We start from the raw sequence: 21,804 nt of genomic DNA, 5'->3' as shown, positions 1-21,804 counted from the left end.
TAGATTTAACCTTCCTGTATCTCAGTCGGTTCACTAGAAGTAACACAGGTCTTTTGTTTTCTGTCTTAGTGGGGTTGAACCAGGTTGGAGAGCTAGCGTAACATCGCCCATGGTCAGACGTGATGCCATTCTAAATTAAGTAGACTACTCTTCCAATATTCGTCCTATCTTGTTAACAGTTGTTGTCATGGACCTAATCTGTCTTAATTTTTCCTTACAGCCTGGGTTTAACGGCGGTGTTGTTCTCCTGCTCTTTCGTTTGATTTACCCCTTTCATCAGGTGATTCCTGAATCAGTAGAGTGGCAGATCAAAAGAAAGATCTCCCTCAGTGAGGTGACTTGGGCTAGGACTAGCCCGGGTTGCGCAGTTACACAGCTTGAGATATCCACATTGCAACATAATCCGGGAAGCTGGGTGAGTACTAACAGTATTGGGCATCGTTGGTAAAGCAAGCATGATAAGTGTTATTATGTAGCTTGACTGGCATTTTAGTACAGCCAGTTTGGACATGTTTTCATACTTTGGCATGCATTTGTAATGGTAAAGCCAACTGGGGTATGTTCTTATGTGGGGATATTGCCATATAATGGCAGACCAAACATGGACATGTTTTCTTATAGTATCATTACTGTCATTATACACAAAGCAAACATGAGTATGTTCTTATATGGGGGAAAAGGGTATAATGTTGCAATCAGCATCGAAATGTATGGGCACAGCCAGCGTGAAAATGTTTTAAACTGGCACATATTGTGGGAAAATGCATAATGAAAATGTGTTGGAGAAATGCTTGTGTCCACTGTTGGTGACTTGCATCTATTGGATTTTTTTCCCATGAGTTACCCTACAAAACCCAATTGTAAACTGTTTGGCTTTTTACACAATATTTCTAAAAAGTGTGCTCTAAAATGCACCATTTTCACCCATTATTTTAAATAAATTCTCGGGGGAGAACTTACCTGTAACTCTTGTTCTCCCCCATGGGTCTTGCATGGATTCACATGCAAACTCTCCCTCCTTCCCCTCTTTGGCTCTTCTAGGTTCATACTGCCACCTTACATGCTCTACCAAATCTGACGATGGCCTCCAGTGTCATTGGCTGGGGGCATGATTGATTATAGAGGAGACAAGCAGTTTTCCGTTTAAAGTGAAACTACTTTCTTTTTACCAAGGATTCCCAGCCTGATAACGGGGAATATTCATGAGCATGTGAATCTATGCAAGACCCTATGCTGGAGAACAAGAGTTACAGGTAAGTAATGTAAACCTTATGTGTAGGGCTGAGTGTAAGGACAACTCTTGGCCTTAGGCCAATCCAAAGTTAAAATGTGAAAAATGTGAAGGAAATACCAAAACATTTTTAAAAAATCTATTTTATTATCAATAGGAAACTGACACATAGGAGCTTGACCCTCTGTTTTCACCCACAGAGCTCCACGGATATGGGTGGACCAGTAGTACAAGTAGTGCCACAAGAACAAACTTCTATTACTACTGCCTGTTACAAAGCTTTGAAAATGTACCTTTGTGCATGAATAACTAGATGCAAAGACATTTTTAGTACAAATAGGTTTTATTGATAAAACATATTTTACTTGTTTATAAAAACATACTCCTACTGGGAATGAGAGTAACCTTTTTACTCCCCAAAAAATAAATTGTATTCCCAACTTTAGAAAAATAGGGAGTAAAATACTCCAACTTATCTGGAGCACTGCTTGCACCTTTTGTTGAATAGGGCATACATGTTTTGGTGAATTGGAGTAACTTCTGTATATGTAACTTACTCCACTTTTCATGGCTTAAGGCTTACTTAGACTTCGGCGAGAATTATCCTTAGCAAATTGGGCCTAGGTGCACATCTTATAACACTTGTTTTCTTGCCCCTAAACTGTTTCTATACACTCCCCACATTGGCAGACAAGGTAACTGAGGGGATGATTTTTAGATTGTCCAGCATTGAAAACTGCACCTATTTCGTTGGAGAAAGCAAGTCCAGCTAGTCAGAGTAGCACCCCACAAAACAGAGCGTGCCAGGGCCTGCCCTAGGATATGAGGGGCCCGGGTGACAAACATGTGTAGGTCCTCCTAATTTGCATAAATAGTGACATTAGTGATGTCACAGAATCAGTCATTAGTACACAAAGGTAACATGGGAAGTTAAACGATGTTGCCATGTGTACGTTTGTAGACAAATACACTGTGATGTCCAGTATATGAATTCTCAATATATAGCGAAAATCAAAAGCTGGCACCCGAGAATATATACGCAAAGGAAGTGAACATATCTTAAAGTGAAAGATACAAATTTAGTTCACCTGACCTTTCCCGTTAGAAGACAGTGCACCAGACAAAAGAGCATTGGCCTTTCAAAAATAGTAATGAACAGAAAAATAACCTCAGGGAGGACATTTTTCTTTAAATATTCAAGCCAAGTATAAAAGGTGCTCACCTTTTTAACCCAGCAATATGTAGTGAAATATTCCTTAGAAAACAAAATCCCAATACGAGCATGTGCTTTGATGATTATTTTATGCGTCTTGGGGTAAGTATCTCTGCACTGAAAACATGACAACCTGGGTGAAATCCTGGAAGCCAAATGCTTCAGCAAGCTTGCCGACCTCAGAAACACCCAAGAGGGTTGCATCTGCACTCTGGAAAAAAGTTACGCTGTCCACGCACATGTATCCTTTACTTACGCCCAGAAAAGCAGCACATGGCCACAATCAGGGAAAAATAACTGCACCAGTCTCCAGGATTGCAACCTCTCTTGCCACCTATTGGGCAAATATTCAGGACTCGCTTGCCCTCTCATCATTACCCCTCCTCAACCCCACGTCTGGCTTTCAACAATACTCTGCTTTATAAAGGTGACTTGAAAAGTACACATAACATACTAAAGGTAACCATTCAAATATATAAATCATTACAGATATATGTTCAGCAAAAAGTGTACAATTGTGGCATTATTCCCCCATATTGACTTTGGAGACTACAAATACCAGAATGCAATTCAGCAAAAGCATGGCCTTCAGGTTTTGAAAATGTATTTTCAAGATGTATAGCAACATGCAATGTGTGAAAACGTTACCTCATTGTGTTTCAGTGTTTGACAAATGCAGGGTTCACATATGATGAAAATATCACATTCTACCAAAAATAAACTCTTTTCTGTGCGTTAAATATGAACATCTGAAAATAATGTAGCTAATTTAAAACTGTTTTGTGTGATACATTGTAATTGGCCTAGAGGAGAGCTAAGATTTAGGCATCTAACTAGTGCTTTGTGTGTGCTTTCAGAATGCAAACTCCTATTTGCATTTCTTAACACAGAAACTTTACGAACATCTCCAAAACAATGGTCTCCCAAATGGGCCTTTATTTGTACATCTCCCCCACTTTAATGCTCTGCTTGAAAAAAGAAAGTGATAAACAATAATTAAAGGGAATGCAGAATCTGATGAGCGCTGGGATCTGGTGTCTCTCTCTAGAGAGAGCCACAGGAGGTTGGGAGGCGACACTGTGGCCTCAAGAAAGCTTTGTATGTGGAAGCTGCACATCAGTTGAGGCAGACACTGGTGCCAGTGCTTTAAGTGGGCCGGGGCCAGTCGGGGCAGGGCCCCAGCAGTCCAAAAAAAGGGCTGCGACGGAGCCCTGCCGGGGCCCCCCGGTCCCATCACAATTTTGTTGGGATGCATTATTCCGCTGCAGCCGCGACGGGAGATGCGCCCGCCATAAAGTGAGGCAAGCTGAAAGAAGTGCCTGCCAGCCACAGCGTCGCAGTAGCTGGCTGGCACTTCTGTCAGTCACTGGAATTTCCACTGGTGACCCCTCGCGCGAGGGGTCACCAGAGGAAGTTACTGTCCCTTTGTTTCCCCAGGCTGCAGAGGCGTGTTTAAACCTCGGCGAACCTGGGGATTCCTTTGAATATAATTCGAGGTTTATAAAAGATGACTTGAAAAGTACACAATTCAAGCCATGTTTTAAAAGCTTTTGCTGGTGGACAAAGACACCTTGGGCTTTTTTCGTCATCAAAGCTTTATAAAAGATGGCTTGAATTGTGCACTTTTCAAGCCATCTTTTATAAACATAGAAATATTTTAAAAGGATAGCTTGAAAAGTATGCAAACCATAAGTTACGCACACAAATATATAAATGTTATATATTTGTGTGTCGTACCTTACTATGGTTTGTGTACTTTTCATGCCATCACAGATATTTATAAAATATGGCTTGCATAGTACACAAACCATAGTAAGGTATGCATACAAATACATAAATGCGCACAAGCTGTTAGGGAGAATTCTCTTATAAGGCTAATTTCCCAAACCTAGTGAGTCCCCCAGCAGCTTTGTTGGATTTTTGGGGTTTGTTGTTTTCTCCTGCTAAGAGTGAGACTCTTTTACTCCCACTCTTAGGCATGATTTGAGGTATGTCTTTGACTTGTTATGTGCTTATGGGCTATGGGGTTTATTTTTATTCCATAGGGTATCATCTGTTTTTCTGTATGTGTGGTACACAGCACCCTCAGTGAAGTACCACAGGGGTGTCACAGTGACCCCCCAAACATAGACTCTAAACCCTGGGTCTGACTACGGTCTCCCAGGGCATGTAAAGTCACCATTGGCTTTACTAATCCAGAATTGTGAACAGAACCAGTACAAACCATCATATTGTGGAAGTACTGGTATGGTGTAATTCGATTGCCCCTGGGTCTGTTTTTCGAGGGGGCACTGTCCCGCCCCCCCCCTCGTCGAGTTTCTGGCTGGTGGCAGTGGTTACCACGTGAAATATTCCACTGGAATATTCTCTATGGGATTATCCCATTGATTTTAAACGCACCACTTTTTGGTGCAATGTTAAAGATACCGCTGGTTTATTTATTTAATATTAAATTAACGGTTGGGTCTTTTTGCCAGAACTCTTTTTTATCTAAAATGGTGTTCATGTCCGTCTCTTTAACTCTGACCAAGGTCGAGCCCTTTGTTCCACTTTTTGGCAGGCTTCTCCACAGACGCCCTCCAAATGGTGCCACTCTGTCTGGGTTCCACAGGAAGGGTGGAGGGGGGAATTGGCACCCTGGACTGCGTTGCCTCGGCAACCCAAGTCACACGCTACTCTGATTGGCCCAGTGGTGAGCCGCCCGGCTCACCACTTAGCATGTGTGATTGACAGCTAGGCTGATGAATGGGGGGTTTTCTGCATAAAAGCAGGGCCTTTGGGACTGGAACTTCAGAAGTCGCCACAGGACCTAAGAATCCGAAGAGGGAAGAAGCTGAGCCATCTGCAACGTCGACACCACCGGGGAAGCCCTGCTGCAACTACCTCACCACTTTCCCGACGACAAGAGAAGATCTTCTGCTGGACGAGTCTTCTTCCTCTGAGCTGGTGGGATCAACCAGTTTGCCCTTTTCACCTTCCAAAGACGTCTCTTGGTCTCCCTCCTCGACGAGATCTTCTCTTCCTCTGGTCGGAACCATGAACTTCAACCACTGCAAGGAACAACTGCCCCCACTGGAGGTACTGTGTCCTGCCTGGCCTCCCTTTCTACAGATTGTTAAAGGTGACCCTTAATCCCTAGGCTTCTAAACTGGGTGGGCTCCAGGCCTTCTAACTATATCTTTTGAATCACCCCAACCTCTTTTGAACACTCTGCAAAGACTTTTAGTGCACTTTAAAACGTGTTTAAAACGTGTGATCCTGGGCACATTTCGCTTTGCTCCATTTAAAGTGGACCTAGCCTATGAACTTTGGCTCTACAGTATAACCTGCCTTTCTCCCTTTGCTCTGAATTTTTGAAAGTGTTGGGAACTGTTTTATGTTTATGCTCTGCCTTTTTCTCTCCCTTTAACTACATTATCAGAGTGCCATCTTGGTTAAGCGCTCACATCTGTTCTAACAAATAGTAGTGTTTTAACCCTGACTTGTCTGATAACTATTAAGGGAGGTGTGGATACTTTACCTGTGTTTTAACTTGCTTTTGATTGAGAGTGCTTGTATATACCATAAAGTGTGTTTTAAATAAATAATTATATACTTTTTATACAAAGCTCTGGTCAGTGTTTGTTTGTTCTACTGTGTTTTGGCCCTATTGTGTATACTCTACATACTGCCCTACTCTTCTTGAGGGATGTCTGACTGCTCAGCCACGGCTACCAGGTAAATCTGGGTGGTGCAGATTGCTACCAATTGGGTTTACTGCTTACTCCTGTAGTCTTAATCTTTTTGCAGTGTTCCCCGAGGGAACTGCACAGGATTCTGCCTAACACAAGCATTTATATATTTGTTTGTGTACCTTACTATGGTTTGTGTACTTTTTTAGGCCACGCCCATCCCATAAGCCACGCCCCCAAATGTGGCCCCCTCGATTTCTTAACCCACTTAAAGCCCTGACTGGTGCCTTGTGGGGCCTCTTTTGACAGCTTCTCACAGCATGGCCCTGGGCCACCGCACAGAGTGCCCATGCCTCGGCCGGCTCCGAGAGCACAATTGATACACTGGACAGTTCCGCTTGTGCTGCCACCCTGGTGAGGATGGTTGCCATGGAAGCACCTCGGGGCAACCAGCACGGTTCATCTTCCTCCACGAGGCAGAGTTCGCACTTGGTTTTGAGGAGGAAGAGAACTGCAACTCTGAGGCTTTTTGCACAAGCTCTGGGGCGTTTTCAAAAAGTTCATCAGCGTGGTGGCATGCACATACCCACACAGGCCTTTCAGCATTTTATCACCACATTGCTCGCTACTACCAAGTGATTGAGGATCCTGTGGGCTATGTCGCGTTTCAGCGGCCCGGGGAAGCTGACAGCTGGGCTTTGCCCAGATGCTGGGAATTAACAATGCTTACATCCACCAGCTGAGGAGAATCGACAGTGGTTGCACTTGTGCCGTTGCAATGCAGACTTCATAAGAAGACAGTTATTTGATGCTTTCTTCATTTATAATTATATAAGCATTTTGTTGTAACTTGCCTCCTGCAAGTTGTGTCTGGATCAGAGATGACATGGAGCAGGAACCAGGCTGACCCAGGTAATTAGAAACAGAAGATGCTTTATTCGCTTAGTTACATAGTCATAGTTCATGAAGGTAGGAGAGAAGGTTCCAGGCATCTGTCCTAGTTGCCTACCCAGCTCCAAGTCCAAACCGACACTCTGTGGAACTCCCAAACCTCCCACACTCCAGGTTCCACCTCAGCATTGCATGAGGCCCTGCATTCACTCAGAAACCACACAGATCAATCAAGCCACAACACATAGGCACTATCAAGCCACAACACATAGGCACTAGGTTACAATACAATAGCATGGTGACTGATCAACCATGGCTGGGGGGGCAACACATCCCTATTTTAGGAAATGTAGATTTCTAACATACGCATTTGTGTTTTGTGAAGTTGTGTTGTGTGGGCAGAGGGTTGGAGTTTGCGTCTGTGAGCACAAAGTGTAGTCGTTGTGAGATGTATGTGATGCAAGGGTGCGCACATGTTATAGTATGTTATGTGGCAGTTGTGTACTTGTGAGAGATAGTACGTGTATGTAGCAGTGGTGTACGTGTGAGTGGTAACACGTGTGTGTAGCGATTGTGTACTTGTAAGAGTTAGCTCATGTTTGCCGTAGTATTTGGAAAACCTTTGTACGAACCCCTTCTTATTGAGGAGGTTAGGACACTTAGATAAAGAGTGCTCCAGTGAGTTTAACCCTTAGAGTAGGGTATTTGTGTAGGCACCAGGGCAAGGGGCCCATGATGCAGTTTGGAGATGTAGCTTGGAGATTACTTGAACACAGTTGTGCGTGTGAGTGTTGGGGTAGGGGGCCCGTGTTGTAAGTCTTGTGCGTTGTAGGTTACCACACATGTTCTCCAGTGTTGAGTTTGGTGTCTTTTAGGAGTAAGGTTCAGACTCCTAGTAGTTGTTTCTGTAGTGCCAGGCGGTGCATTGAAAGGAGTGAAGTATTGTAGTTTAGCACGCCAGTGGTTTTTGTGGATTTATTTGTTTTGGAGTCGCACACAGATTTTACGCCAGTGTTTTTTTTTTCTAACCAACGTTGGACCCTTTGACAGGTCGTCAAGATACGCACTAGAAAGGTAATAGGGGGAGAGAGGCCCATGAACTGTCTTCCATTCCTTAAAGAAATTACCTGTACCGTCATGGCATATGCTGATGATTTGGTCATTTTTGACCACACTATTAGTGGCTTACGTAGATCAGCCATTGCATTATGGGAGTACGCCGAATCTTATGGTCTCATTATTAACCTAGACAAAACTAAGGTATTGAGATTTACTAGCAAAAAAGTGTCCCGTGTGAACCTCAGGGTGAATAACAACTTGATTTCATACGCCCCACTCTACCGTTATTTAGGTATTGATTTTGAGCCCAATGGGGACTATGTGGCTCTTAAGCTCTCACGTACAATGCGAGCAGCACAAGTAACATCTTTAATAGCCAACTTTACCAATCAACAAGGAGGATTTTCACTCTGGGGTACGCGCCAATTATACATGCAGGTATTTATCCCTATGATGACTTATGGTCTAGATTCACTTCTAGACTTAGATCTTAGCTGGCTTCAAATCATCGAGGGGAAGTTCTGGCGTCGCATACTTGGCCTAGGCCCGGGAGTCCCGATGGCAATTATTCGATTAGAACTAGGGCTACCCTCTATGAAGGCTATCGTCATGAAAAGGAGATTGGGGCACTTTTTGAAAATGCGCAGTACAACAGCTAACCCTCTCCTGCTTACCATCTTCCAAGAATTGTGCAAGAAACAAAACCCTCAGTCTCCATCTGCGACGATGATAGAATTTCTTGCTACCATTGGATGGACCTGGCGAGCTGGCCCATATACCAAGCAAGTTCAAAATGCACTTGATAAGAGGGTAGAAATGTGGGATTGGCTAGAGAATTTTGCTCACCTTAGCGCGTTGAAAAGCTACGCATTTGTACAGTATAGGTTGTATTCATTCTTGCAACCCCAAGGGTATCTCAATCTATGCCCCTCAAAAAAACTGCGACGATTTATTCTTTTGTTAAGGATGGACCAACTGCCTATTCTGTTGGTCACGGGCAGAAGACAGCAGTTGCCATTGGAACAACGCACCTGTCGGCTGTGTGAAGGAAACAAAGTATCAGAGTCAGCAAGACATGTTTTGACAGAATGTGGCACTATGATTGACGTAATCCATTGTCATCTGGGAAAGTTTTCCCATAATCCAGCATCAATTGGAACGTCATTATTCTGGCATCACTGCATGAACTCTGACAGCATGCGAGAAATGATAGCTCTCTTCAATATCTGGATTAAGATAGAAGAAATATTGAATATTCAGATCTGAAATCAGTACTCGTAACCTATAACTGTCACTGCCCCGGCCCTTTGTTCTTCTTCTTCTCAGCACCTTTTCTATTTTTTTTTATTTCATATGCTATCTGAGCTTTGAGCTTTGAGATTGATTTTATATGTGTAAATAGTTTATTATCATTATATTGTTATATTATTGTTATATTGTTATCATTCTACTCATGGAAGTTTAATCTATATATGGTGCTTACTTATTAATATGTGTAAAGTTTATTAAATAGACTGTATCACATTAAATAAATAAATAAATAAAAAAAATAAATGAAATTACCATTCTTCATACCTTAGACCATGAGGTCACGCAATCTCTATGGTCTTGACCTTGGGTCTGTGTGCGCTATTATGGAGTACCACAGGTGTCCCATCTTCTGCTGGCACCTAATGAATAGACACTTCCAATTACACATCGCATGTTAGAGGACTGTGTATGAAGTGGAATTGCCTCCTATTTATTGGGATTTTACCTATTATTGATGTGTGTGCCGTGTTTTCTGCTGCCTCTGGGGACTCTCTTGAGTTATTCTCCATGGGGTCCTTCTCGCTCACTGTGCCGCGGCCTTTGGCTAGCAAGGGTCGGTTGAGCTCTTGCACGCTTGAATTAATTGGGGAGTATCCTGCCTATTTCCAAGGAATCACTATCTTGTGGCTTTGATCCACCGTTTCCATCCAACCTATCCCCTTCTGGCCTTGGCACTAACTGCTAACTACTTCCTGAGCTCTGTATTTCTGCAGATTCAGCCTTTTGAGTTTTCTGAAGGCGTAGAGGCTTTTATCTATTTAAAAGCATGCTGTGCCATCCATTTTAAAGAGGATGGCTGCCCTATTACACACTTATTTCTATATTAAAGAGCTATACTCGCATGTTGTTCGTGTTGCATTCAGCTTATACATTGGTTATGTTAGTGTTCTTCATGACTTGTGGTTGCTATGTTAATTGTTTTCAGTTCTAAATGCACATTTGTCCTAGTGTCTGTGTTCTTCACGTGGAGTGCATATCTACTTCGTGTCTAATGTGTGTGCCTATTAATGTTATGTCAGCTCAACTGCTTTTGCCATCTTCAGCTTGGATTGTCTCTACGTCTTGTTGTACCTTCCTGGGATAAGAGCAGTATGGTTGTCTAAGTGAGTAACCCTTCTCACCTGTGTGGTATTGTATTGGGGGCAGGCAGAATCCATGGATGATGTATTCATCTGCCTCCCAATAGAAGCAAATTAGATGGCCTGCTTTGTTCAAATAACTAAGTAGAATATGCCGAACTCAAATGGCACTGTAAAGTGCATTATTCAACAAGGGCAATGTGATGTTCAGTTAAAGTTGTAAAGAAAGCTTGGTCCATGCAGGTGTGTCTATGACAAACTAAATAATAGGAATGCATTTGTTAATAAATTGTACATTGAAATTAAATGGCAATGTAGGGATAAATAAATCAAATATTGCTTGAACTATTGGGAACTCCCTCAGGAGAGCACAGTTTTCCAAAGATTCCTTTCCAGAAGGGTGGACTGGACCTGTGCCGTGCAGGCAAATGGCCCAGGGCATCTGTCCAGGGCTACCTGGAGCTGGCTGAGACAGATCATGGGCCCTCCCATAGCAATTCATAGGAATCCCAGTTCCCCAGTGTGAGAATGGACACATTGGATCCAAAAAAGGGCAAAGTAGGAAAAATTGCCTGAGGATCAGTGCCAAAATGTGGAGGGGCAGAGCACTCTTGTGTACTGCAAAATTCATAGATAACCACTAATGCGGGGGAGGAATTGGGCCAGAACAGTGGGGATCCGCTCCAGGAAAATGTACCTTGCCTGAGACCCAACCACCCACGTCTAGTTAGCCAAGCAGTTTCCAATACCTGTTCCTGAGACAGGACGCCCTCTATCCCTCATAAACAGGAAGAGGAGAGGAGGAGTAAGGGAGGGGAGCTGATGGATTTACGTTCTCTGTGTGGAAAAATGCTAAATCTGACATCCATGGATATGTATTATGCAAATATAGGTCTTGTGGTTTACAGACATTTTTCTGTTACAGTGTGTATTGGGACAATTTAAAAAAACAGATAAACCAGCTTGAATTACTTGCTCTGAAGAGTTTCATGCTTGAATTATTAGCGCAAACATATTTAAAATATGAAATACTGGGGATATTTGTGAGTTGCCAAATTACCAGGATTCAGTCCGTCCTGCAGGTGCCCCAAAGCTTGGCCAGGTGAGCCAACCCTCTGCAGGTGCCCCAAAGCTTGATCTGCATCCTCAGTGAGATCTGGCGATGCGTGACCTGGCCAGGGGAGCCAACCCTCTGCAGGTGTCCCAAAGCTTGATCTGCATCCTCAGTGAGATCTGGCGATGCGCGACCTGGCCAGGGGAGCCAACCCTCTGCAGGAGCCCCAAAGCTTGATCTGCATCCTTAGTGAGATCTGGCGATGCGTGACCTGGCCAGGGGAGCCAACCCTCTGCAGGTGTCCCAAAGCTTGATCTGCATCCTCAGTGAGATCTGGCGATGCGCGACCTGGCCAGGGGAGCCAACCCTCTGCAGGAGCCCCAAAGCTTGATCTGCATCCTTAGTGAGATCTGGCGATGCACGACCTGGCCAGGGGAGCAAACCCTCTGCAGGTGCCCCAAAGCTTGAGCTGCATCCTCAATGATATCTGGCGATGCTCGACCCGGCCAGAGGGGCAACCCTCTGCAGATGCCCCAAAGCTTGATCTGCATCCTCAATGAGATCTGGCGATGGAGCCAGGGGAGCCAACCCTCAGCCTCGCCCACATCGCTTCCCTGGCACGAATGGTGGTCTGTAGGAGTTCCAAGGGTAAATATGGCCCATTCCAGCACTGCAATTATGGCCAAGGGCCAGCGCTTAGCACTCCCAGGCACGATCCTTTGGCGCTAGGCCAATCAAATAATAGTTGCATCAACTTGGGAGAGCCAAGTTCTAAAAAGACAAACAGCAAACGCACGCTAAGCAATGGTGAAAAGGTGATTCACTGGCAATATTTTTGAAACTTCTCACGACAATACCAGTTACTTCCAACGAAGCAGTATTTGCAGAGTGGAGCCTCTGAGTCGCGCAACAGTCGAAAGCCCAGAAAGGCAGAAAGAATCCTAGCTGGCCGTTGGGAGCCTTTGTTTCCCGCAACATCCTTGTTGGACTGGTTCTTCTCCAGCTGCTGTCAAACGACCCGTTCCATCTGTAAACTACACTGTACAGTTCACAATGACCCACACAGGACTCAGCAGCACACCGTGTGTTTTGTAGCAGCGCCACCTGGCCAACCACAACCTTCACCGAGGCGTGTCACCTACCTCATTCTTAAACTCCATCTTTTCCTCTAAACATGGTCCAGCTTTTTTCCTAATTGTCAACCAGTGAATTGTCCACACCCACACATATGAAAAGCTTGAGGGCAGAGTACCTCCCTAAATGCATTTGAACCGAAGGCCATAAACAGGGCAGTTTCTAGCCAACTTGGTGCCCAGGGTGAAACACTCGAAGGCGCCCCCACCCCATCCCCGACTGGCACACGTGTGTCACGCAACAAGGTTTGCAGTGTTTATATCGAAAATGTTATAGTGAAAGAAACATATATGGAGTATTTGATAACGAAAACCTTTATACCAAATGCATTTTGGGGTGGGGTAAAGGGTAACATTTTTTCGGGAAACGTTTGGTGTGGGTTTTTAAGGGCGGTAAACAGGGGTTTGGGCGACCCTCCTCCCATAAAAACATGGATACGGTATAAAGGTTTTCGTTATAAAATACTCGATATAAGTTTCTTCCACTTTAACATTTTCGATATAAAAACATGTAACCACGCAACAAAACCCCTCCTCAATAGCAATACAACATTGCTATATATATGAAGCTGGATTCATTAAGTTGCAATTCAAGTACTATATAGAAGAAATCTAATGTGAAAACACAGCGGTTGCTGCCCAAGTACATAGTTCTTATTTCACCTGCTCTTAGGGAAGGCCTTGCCTGAATGCCGTTTCAAACTGTCCATACTGGCACACTGCGGTGTGACAAGCCTGCCGGAGTTTGAAGGCCCACTGGTCCTGTGTTGCAGGCATTCTGTTTGTACCACCTCACTTGTATATTGCAAGGGGCAATACTAGACAAACCATATGAATTATTTTCTGCTAGGTTATCGTTCCAAGATAGACAGTCTGGTAGGCTCCTTTTGTACTCTGAGAATGGGAAAGAGGACAAATAGCACTAATGAGTGTTCCTGTCTGCTTTGCATTAAATCAGAGCATTTCAGAAATGTAGCAGTGATCAGAGATCTCTATATTTGATAAACAAGTCTGTGATAAAAGAGTATGTGTGGATCTCTAAATACATAACAGATACATGGTGTGGTGCTCACATCACTGTTCACACCACTCACCCTAACATTCAAATGTTTGTAACCATACATTCTCATTTGGACAACTTACATTTCTGGTTGAGAGTATACAATGGCTGCAACATCAGCTACTCAAAGGGGGTTCAAAGGCTCTTTTGCAATTGTTTCTGGAGAATTTTAGATAATGAGGGGCTGGGTGAGCATGCCCAGCCCCCAATACAGAAATATCTTTAGGGAATTATATTTTATAGATAGGATAGGGTACCCAACAAGAGACACCCAATAAATAATGCACAGAAAAAATACACAGAACTTATTGTACCTCTTACAAACTTTAGCCTGACCAGTAATAAGGTTATAAAGCGTTTTAAACAAAACCGGCTCCTAATGCCTGGTAAAAGGTCCACAGTTCCTCAGCCACTACACATGTCTCAGGGATTATTTCAGCAAGAAAGAGCAGGCCTATGCTTCATCTAACAGAGCTGGCATTAGCACCGCTTATTAGTGCTGCCACGCAGCTGGTGAAAATCATGGTGTGGCTGTGTAGAAAGGGCGTTTGGCTTAGCGATGTACAATTTGAGGCAACCTCTTTAATTGCTTTATTTGTTTAAGTGTGGGCACAGTATGGCATGCTCACCGTAGCTACAAACACAAAATGTTCCAGTGTGCTATTGTACGGACATGGGACACATCAGCCAAAAACAGGAATATGTGCTGTTACAAAGAGGAGCACCACATAGACACCAATAACCAACAGGGTGGTGACTTGTGCAGCACACAAATCCTTGCTGCACACAGATCACTGCACTGATTTGCCATGCATCACTGTCTGCATGGTGACGCACAATGAACCCTGCTTTCCTAATCAAGGTAGCAAGTCACATTGAGTTGCCATCTGGTGTGTGCTAGGCAGTGGCTGCCTTGTTAAGAAAATGAAAAGACCTTTGATGCTGAGTGTATGCATTTAGTCCATGTCCCAAAGCAGCCACTAGAATACTTAAGCAAGAAAATGAAACTTAACCTTCCCAGGCATGTGCCATATGTAACTAAACATATACCTAAAAAACGCTTTATTGTGTCAAATAAAAAGAAATGAAAATAAAGAACAAAGCATAACACCTTTTCTGTGTGGCTTGTTAATTCTCTTGGAAGGATGCATAGATTTGGTCAACTAACTAATGCTTTGTGCTGGCCTTCAGAATAAAAATGTCCCATGTTCAGTTCTTAACACTGAAATGTTGAACATGTACTGTGTAAAAACAATGGCTTGTTAAATGAGCCATCACTTATAAATTGCCCCCACTTGAAAGGCTGTCAACAGAAAGAGTGAGGGGCAGTGGGGGTGTGGCTCCAGAGCATATCAGAGGCAAGTTCGGAATATGCATTCCTTTGCTTTTAACAAAGGAATGCTTACATTTTTCTCCAGCAAACTCAGAGGCAGCTGTCTGGGAGGGCTGCTCCCCCCCTGACCTTTTTAGCTCTGCTCCCCAGGCAGTCGCCCCCTTTACCTGCCCCAAGAAACAAGTCTGGCCAGAAGCATGCCACTTTAAATGGATCAACCCTTTGGTGCACAGCCAGCCTGTAGAGGTGGAGCCAAACACCCCCACCCAAAGCTCTTCCCTCATGTTGCCTATATGTTGGGAGCTAGAGTGTGAGGCACGTACCAATACCGAAGAGAATCCTGGAAGTAAGATTCCCATTGAGAAAGCCATACATGCATACACAACAATATGATGGTCATTTGAATGAAATCCCAGAAGAAGCGTGAAAACTGAGCAAAACAGAAGATTGGTGACGTCATGAAGAACAGAGCTGACGCACCTAGAATAGATGCAGAGACGAGAGAGTATAAACACTCTATAGGCACTCTAAGGAGTAGGTGCCAAAGATGAACAATATTTTGGGCTTGAGATGACGATGTTCATGCTACAGAAATAATGAAGAAGATATCAAGTCATTTTACAATTGAACAGATGCAGTAACGCAAGTAGACAAAGTATTCTTAAGGCTGGCTATGTAGTGAATAGATTGCGGCCATGAGCCAACGTATATGCATAGGAAACTTATGAACTATGGAAGATTCCACAACGCACTTTAGCAGAGCTAGATCCAGTGAAAAGGAAGGCACAGTGTGTCACAGTTAGAAATCGGAAAACGTAAACTTGGAGGTGAACCAAGGAAAGGCTTGGCTGGTTCAACACCAAGAAGCCAAGGCCACCTTGGGCCTGAATGTTCGAAGCAATGGTTACAGAACGTGTGAAAGAACAAAACTCCTGTCTTCGGTGAGGAGTGAGAACATTGAAGACGTCAGAGGTTCATCATTTAATAGTATTTTAAATGCAGAAAGACTTGAAACCATGGTCTGCAGTCACGTGGTTGGATGAAAATAGGCACTGGGACGAGCTGTATCGAAACCAAGAAGACAGAGTATGCCTATACTCCCTCATATACTCGAGCCCAGAGAACATTTTCAAGGCTAAGTTCAAAGCTTAATTGACTGGCAGACTGCAAGAGTGATGATAGGTGAACAGGCAAATTGTTGGGAAGCTATGGTTATGACCAGCCCACCAGCACCTGGATGTTAGCCTGCATGCTGCTCGCGTATGAGGAATATTACAGAGGGGTACAAGGGTGGCAACCAATTATAGAGGGCCACATAATAGAGAGCCCTATAGTTTGTATAACCAATGGGACATCGTGTATTTGATGACGTTTGTAGTGACATGCACTAAGGGAGGGCTTAGTTGCCCCACCTGATGTTAGAGACCCAATCACCTTCCCAACAAGTATGGAAAGTATACCTAGATGTTCCCTGTAATCGTATCACTTTCCCAAGTAGGTATTTGTAGTTTGCAACGTAGGTTGACGTCAATGATGATGAGTTTTTAGTATAATAGTAGCTTTTTTCATTAAATGCCTTGGGTGTGAAGATCGAGCAAATTTGTTGGTGTTCGTTGTAACTCCCTGTTTTATATAATTGATATTAAAACAGTTACACTTGGCCAACTTCCTGAGTTAGTTTGACTATTGATGTTTGAGTATATTCTGCATCCCCTTCCATCTGAAAGTATTGCTACCTCGTCTTAAAGGACTGGGCCGGACACCCCAGTTCATGTGGTAGCAGAGAAAGGATGGTTTAAAATCTATCGACCTAGAAATCTTTGGGGTCCCGGAAATATCGGACGTCCTCCGCCATTTAGCTGGAAGAACGTGAAGCATCTTGTAGATAGCGGCCATTAGTTTTAAATAAAACGTGCAAGTACAGGTGGAACGGGTCCCTAGTTTTCAAGCGAAATCCCCTCCCGACTTCTACGAGAAGCTGAGCGAACCGAAGGTTGAAGTGGCTGGTTGAGGAGGAGACGATCCCGAGAGTCAGAAGTTGAAAACACGAATGGTGAGAAGACTGAGTAAAGTGGCAAACTCAATGAGCACTGAGTGGGGAAGAGTGATAACAGGGATAGAGTAACGGAGGGTTGGTTGATTGAGATATTTAATTTTTTGGGTTAATGTCATGAACCGGGGAAACTGGCGGGTTTGGAATAGGTGGAAGTACGGCCGCCATTAGACTGTTCCATCACGTTGCCCTTACAACGTCGAGTAGCGGTCTAGTCTATTCCAACATGGCCACCGCCGAGTGTATTTACTACACTTCACTCGGCAGATCGGCGCATTGCAACTTCTTGGATTCCCTCGTTGCCAGCGCTCCGGATCATTTCCCTTGGCGGTGATCCGCCCACTCCTCTACTTACCTTGGCACACTTCGTGTGGTACTCCGCTCGAGTTCCTCTTTTCTCTTATTTTTCCAGTGCCTTCCATTATTTGTTCGTTTCATCCTCCTCCTACTCTGTTTCCTCTTTAGTTGTTTTCGTGTGGTTTTTCTTATGAGTTCCCGTATTCTTTGTATTACCAGTCCTCCCATTTTTTGTACCCAGCTCTCAGAATATCTCTGGTTCCTTCCTGCTGTACTTCTGGCTCGCTTCGTAGAGCAACCTGTACTCACCTTGCTTATACCCTTCCGAGCATATCAAGATCTATACAAGACCAGCTGACATATTCACTCCTGCAAGACCTTGGGGGTTTTTTCAGCCATTGGCTTTTTCCCCTGCAACTTCTCGGCTGTTGCGGAGAGGGGCCACTGGGGATTTTCAGTACTGAAATCACGGTGGCTTCCTTTCGAGGCAGACCCAATCTGCTCAAAAAAAAGAAACCAGATACACAGAGATCTCGACGACAGAAGCTGGATTATTCCTCTACGACATCAGGTGAGGAGGAAGGGGGAACCGGTGAGCTCCAATCCGTAAGTGAAGAGGAAGACATTAGTGACAGACTTGATAGTTAAGACGAAGAGCGTTATAGTTTAAGGTATATAGACGAGGAGCGATCTATATGATAAGCCCGGAATCCTATGTCAAGGATGTTTAGAAGGAGCCTATGCCAAAGTCCAAGTGGACATATCTAATTTAAAACAAGGCCGATTGACCCCTGACTGGCCCATAGAGTCAGAGCTTGCTCTCGAATGCTTTAAGTCGAGATAGCTGCACCTTGAGGTGGATGGGATGCAGGTTTCTTACTCCAACACCAATCAATAAGGACAACTCAATGGTTTGGCAAAGGGGAGTCCGTTTAATGACAAGTACAAGAAACGGGGAAACATGGAGATCAGCAGTGATGCGATGGTCCGTCTCGCTTCAACTCCCAACAATTTTCATTCAAACAGCAATAGTTACAGTCAAAATTCATCATCATTGACATGTAACACTCAAAGTTTGTCATGCAATTCTATTGGTTGGAAAAGGTAACTTAAGTATAAGTGCTATATCTGTATATGGCAATAGAGTGCGAGGATTGGATAACTCTTATCGGGTGGGCGTCTACGCCCTTCCCTCTACATTACTCATGCAACGTCACTAAAGGTACGACCTCTCATTGGTTCTGGTATCTATAGGACCTTCGATTATTTGGCCCACTGTGATTGGGCTGGCTACAACCTTAAGCATAAATCTCCACTTTAATTAGCAGCATGGAGGATGGACGCCCGATACAGGATGCCCGAAGATTCACCCAGCCTCCCTTTCATCAATCAGTACTCAAATGGCTATGTGTCAATTAGCTGGCTGTGGTTGGCCTCAAAACTGTAGCTTCTTTTCAGGAAAAGGTATGGTATCTCCTGCTTTGGGTGACATCAGACGTTGGTACCTCTTTGCGCTTGGTTGGTCACGTGTTAGCACACCGTGAATCGGCTTTGTTTTCCTTCTATTTGTGCATTTAATCCTTATTCTCGGCCGCCACCTGTCTGCGCCCCCTTATCTCGACCTTCACGGGGCAGGCTGCTCTGCTCTTAACTTTTGATTCTCCGAAGTTACTGTCCACCTCCCTCTCTTGGGTTGACCTCGATTTCCCATGCGCGGCCTGCTCCTTGCTGAGTTTCGATTCCGCCGTCTCTCTTCTTGTTTTAGCCGGAATAAGAATCCTGGCCTGTTTGACCTTTAGTAACCTGGGTTAATTCTGCTTTTGTATAAAGTGTACTGCACTTCTATAATGTGCTTCTTTGAGGTAGATATATAGTTGGCTCTTGCCGCTCTATTCTTCTACTAAGCATAGCAAGCTGCACTGTTTTCTTAGCTTCTTGTGTTACAAGCCTATGTACAGGCGTTAGCTGGTTGAATTCTTTCATCCTGCTTTACAGTTACGCTCCTTTATATTTCAACATCGTCTCTTCTTCTATGTCTGTGATATCCTTATCCATGGTGTTTCATCTTTTGGTTGTCGTTCGTTCATCTGTACATCTGTCCAGGCCCTTGTGTCATCATCATTCGTCTTCAGTTAAAGCCTCTTGAGTTTCTTCTGGGACAGTGTTTAAGCAAGCTTCATTTCGTGTCATTTGCTGGTATGGTTGTCTCAATGGATACCTTACTGTCCATGGTTGTCTGGTTATTGGCACTTCAATTCGGTATTGTTCTTCTGATTGGCAATGGGCAGAGCCCTAGTGCGGCTCTCTGCTGGTTTATTTGCTCATCATACGTCACATATCTCGGTGTGAAAGTTCCTGGTGCTTCAAAATGGGCGACTGGAGTGCAGGTTGTATTTGGTACCTCCTCTACACTAGGCTACAAACGATCAAGGTATCGTTAAAGGGGACAGCTCATACTCCATCAGAGTCATTACTAAGGGCAGGAACATTCACAAGGAGCGTTGACGAAAGTATATGTGAGCCGGCCAGTCCATCAGTCTGTCAGTTTGTCTGTATGTGCCAAAGAAATGAAATATTGAAAACAAGGAAGAAATAGACTGTGGTGGAAACATTGAGATTCGAAAGTTAATTATTTATATAGTCGACTGATAATGTTCAGTGAATAATTAGATTGAATTAACCGTTATATAGAGGCTGCCAAAACCCACACCCAAGCTTAAGCAATACAGTGCAGAATGGGTTAAGGGCACAGCAGATAAAATGTTCATGACATGGCCACAGGGGGGATCATGGTCTAAAGTAGTTCTGCAACATATGATGACATAGTTGCATTCAGCATATACGGGAAAAAGTTAGAGAAAAGATTATCCATCTTAGAGCTTTGGAAGATGTATCAGGAGGAGAGGGAAGATCTGCCTCCTGAAGACTGGATGCTTAACCAGTGTAAAGAGGGCGGGTGAAAAGCCTTCTGCTCCCCCTACCACGCCTGAAGTAAGTGGCGATAGTATGCAAGATGAAGGATTATATCCTTTAAGAGAGCTTAAGGCAGCGACAGGGTATAGTAACCCAACCTATAAGTCGCCTGCATATCACAGCGACAAGTGTCCCGTAAAGACTCAAGGAACATATGTGATTCCTAAAGTCCCACGGGACAAGGAGAGAAGTGTTCAACCAGATATGTCTCTAGATATAGAGAGAGAAATAAAGAGATGGAAAGGAGAGAAAGATAAAGCTGACGAGGTAGCGCTCATACAGAATGAATGGATGGGTGGTCAGATATTGCTCAAACTTGATGGAAAGAGCATTGAGGAAGTAAAGCAAAAGGAAGATCAGCACGAGCAAGATAAGAAACACAGGAAACGAGAGAAACAACTGAAAGACGATGAGGCCAAAAGAAAGAGTGGACAGACAGGAACAGCTGTATCAAGATGAACAGTTGAGGAAGCAGGAAAGAGCAGAGGAGCAAAGGAAGTATGACAACAGGCAAAGAGCCGTTGATGAACGAGATAGGCTAGAAAAGAAAAGGGCAGAAGAATAGAAATTAAGAGCTAAAACAATGCACAGACATAGAGATGATGAAGTGCATAGAGCAAATAAGAGAAGAGAGATGAAAAGACAGGAATAGGAAAGGATAAGGGAGGAAGCAAGGAAACAAAGAGAGTTTGATGAGGAACTGGAACTCAAGAGAAGGCGAAGGGCACGTGACCTCGATCGCATAGAGAAAGAGTTCATGGAACCTAATACAGTAGTAGCATGGGAAGATAGAGGAATTCTTCCAGACCCATGAACCAATGCCAGGCCCTCTAGAGCAGATCTGGAGGACAATTTTCACAGAAGAAGCACTGGAGAAAATAATCGATACGGTTTATCATGAGATGAGGACCAAAAGTGAATAAAAAATGAAGGGAAAAACCGATCAATTTGAAGGTACACAGACGCAAGGTAAAGAGGGAGGTTTGTTCAGCCTCGAGCATAGTGCCTTGTCTTTGGACATGTTGACTCTAAATAGAGATGAGAAAGAGGAAACCCACACCAGTTGGGAACAGGATATGTCAGACAAAGCTAGAGAAATCTTCTGTGGGGAGGAGGGCGCTAGTGCATGTGATCTTGAGGGATGTTCTCCGACTGATAGAGAAGTGAGATGTCAGATTTGGACCCACCTAAACAGAGGACGCCAGAGCCTGTGGCGCGGCCAGATCGACCTAAATGGCAATCCCATAATGTCAGGGTGGACTTGCCACCTTATGTGAGAAGGTTAAGGTAATTACCAGGAAGACGATGTGGAAGCATTATGCCTGCTATGGACAGACAGACGATGGTGGATGAATGCGATTTTGGGGTCTCACAGTTCCCATTGTTAGAAAAAGGAGGGGTCAGACTGCACTTTATACTGTGGCCCCAAATGGATAGGGTTAATTT

Source organism: Ambystoma mexicanum, chromosome 8 (genome assembly GCF_040938575.1).
Source record: "Ambystoma mexicanum isolate Mex_15411 chromosome 8, UKY_AmexF1_1, whole genome shotgun sequence".
Taxonomy (NCBI): domain Eukaryota; kingdom Metazoa; phylum Chordata; class Amphibia; order Caudata; family Ambystomatidae; genus Ambystoma; species Ambystoma mexicanum.
Note: the sequence above shows the minus strand (reverse complement) of the source record.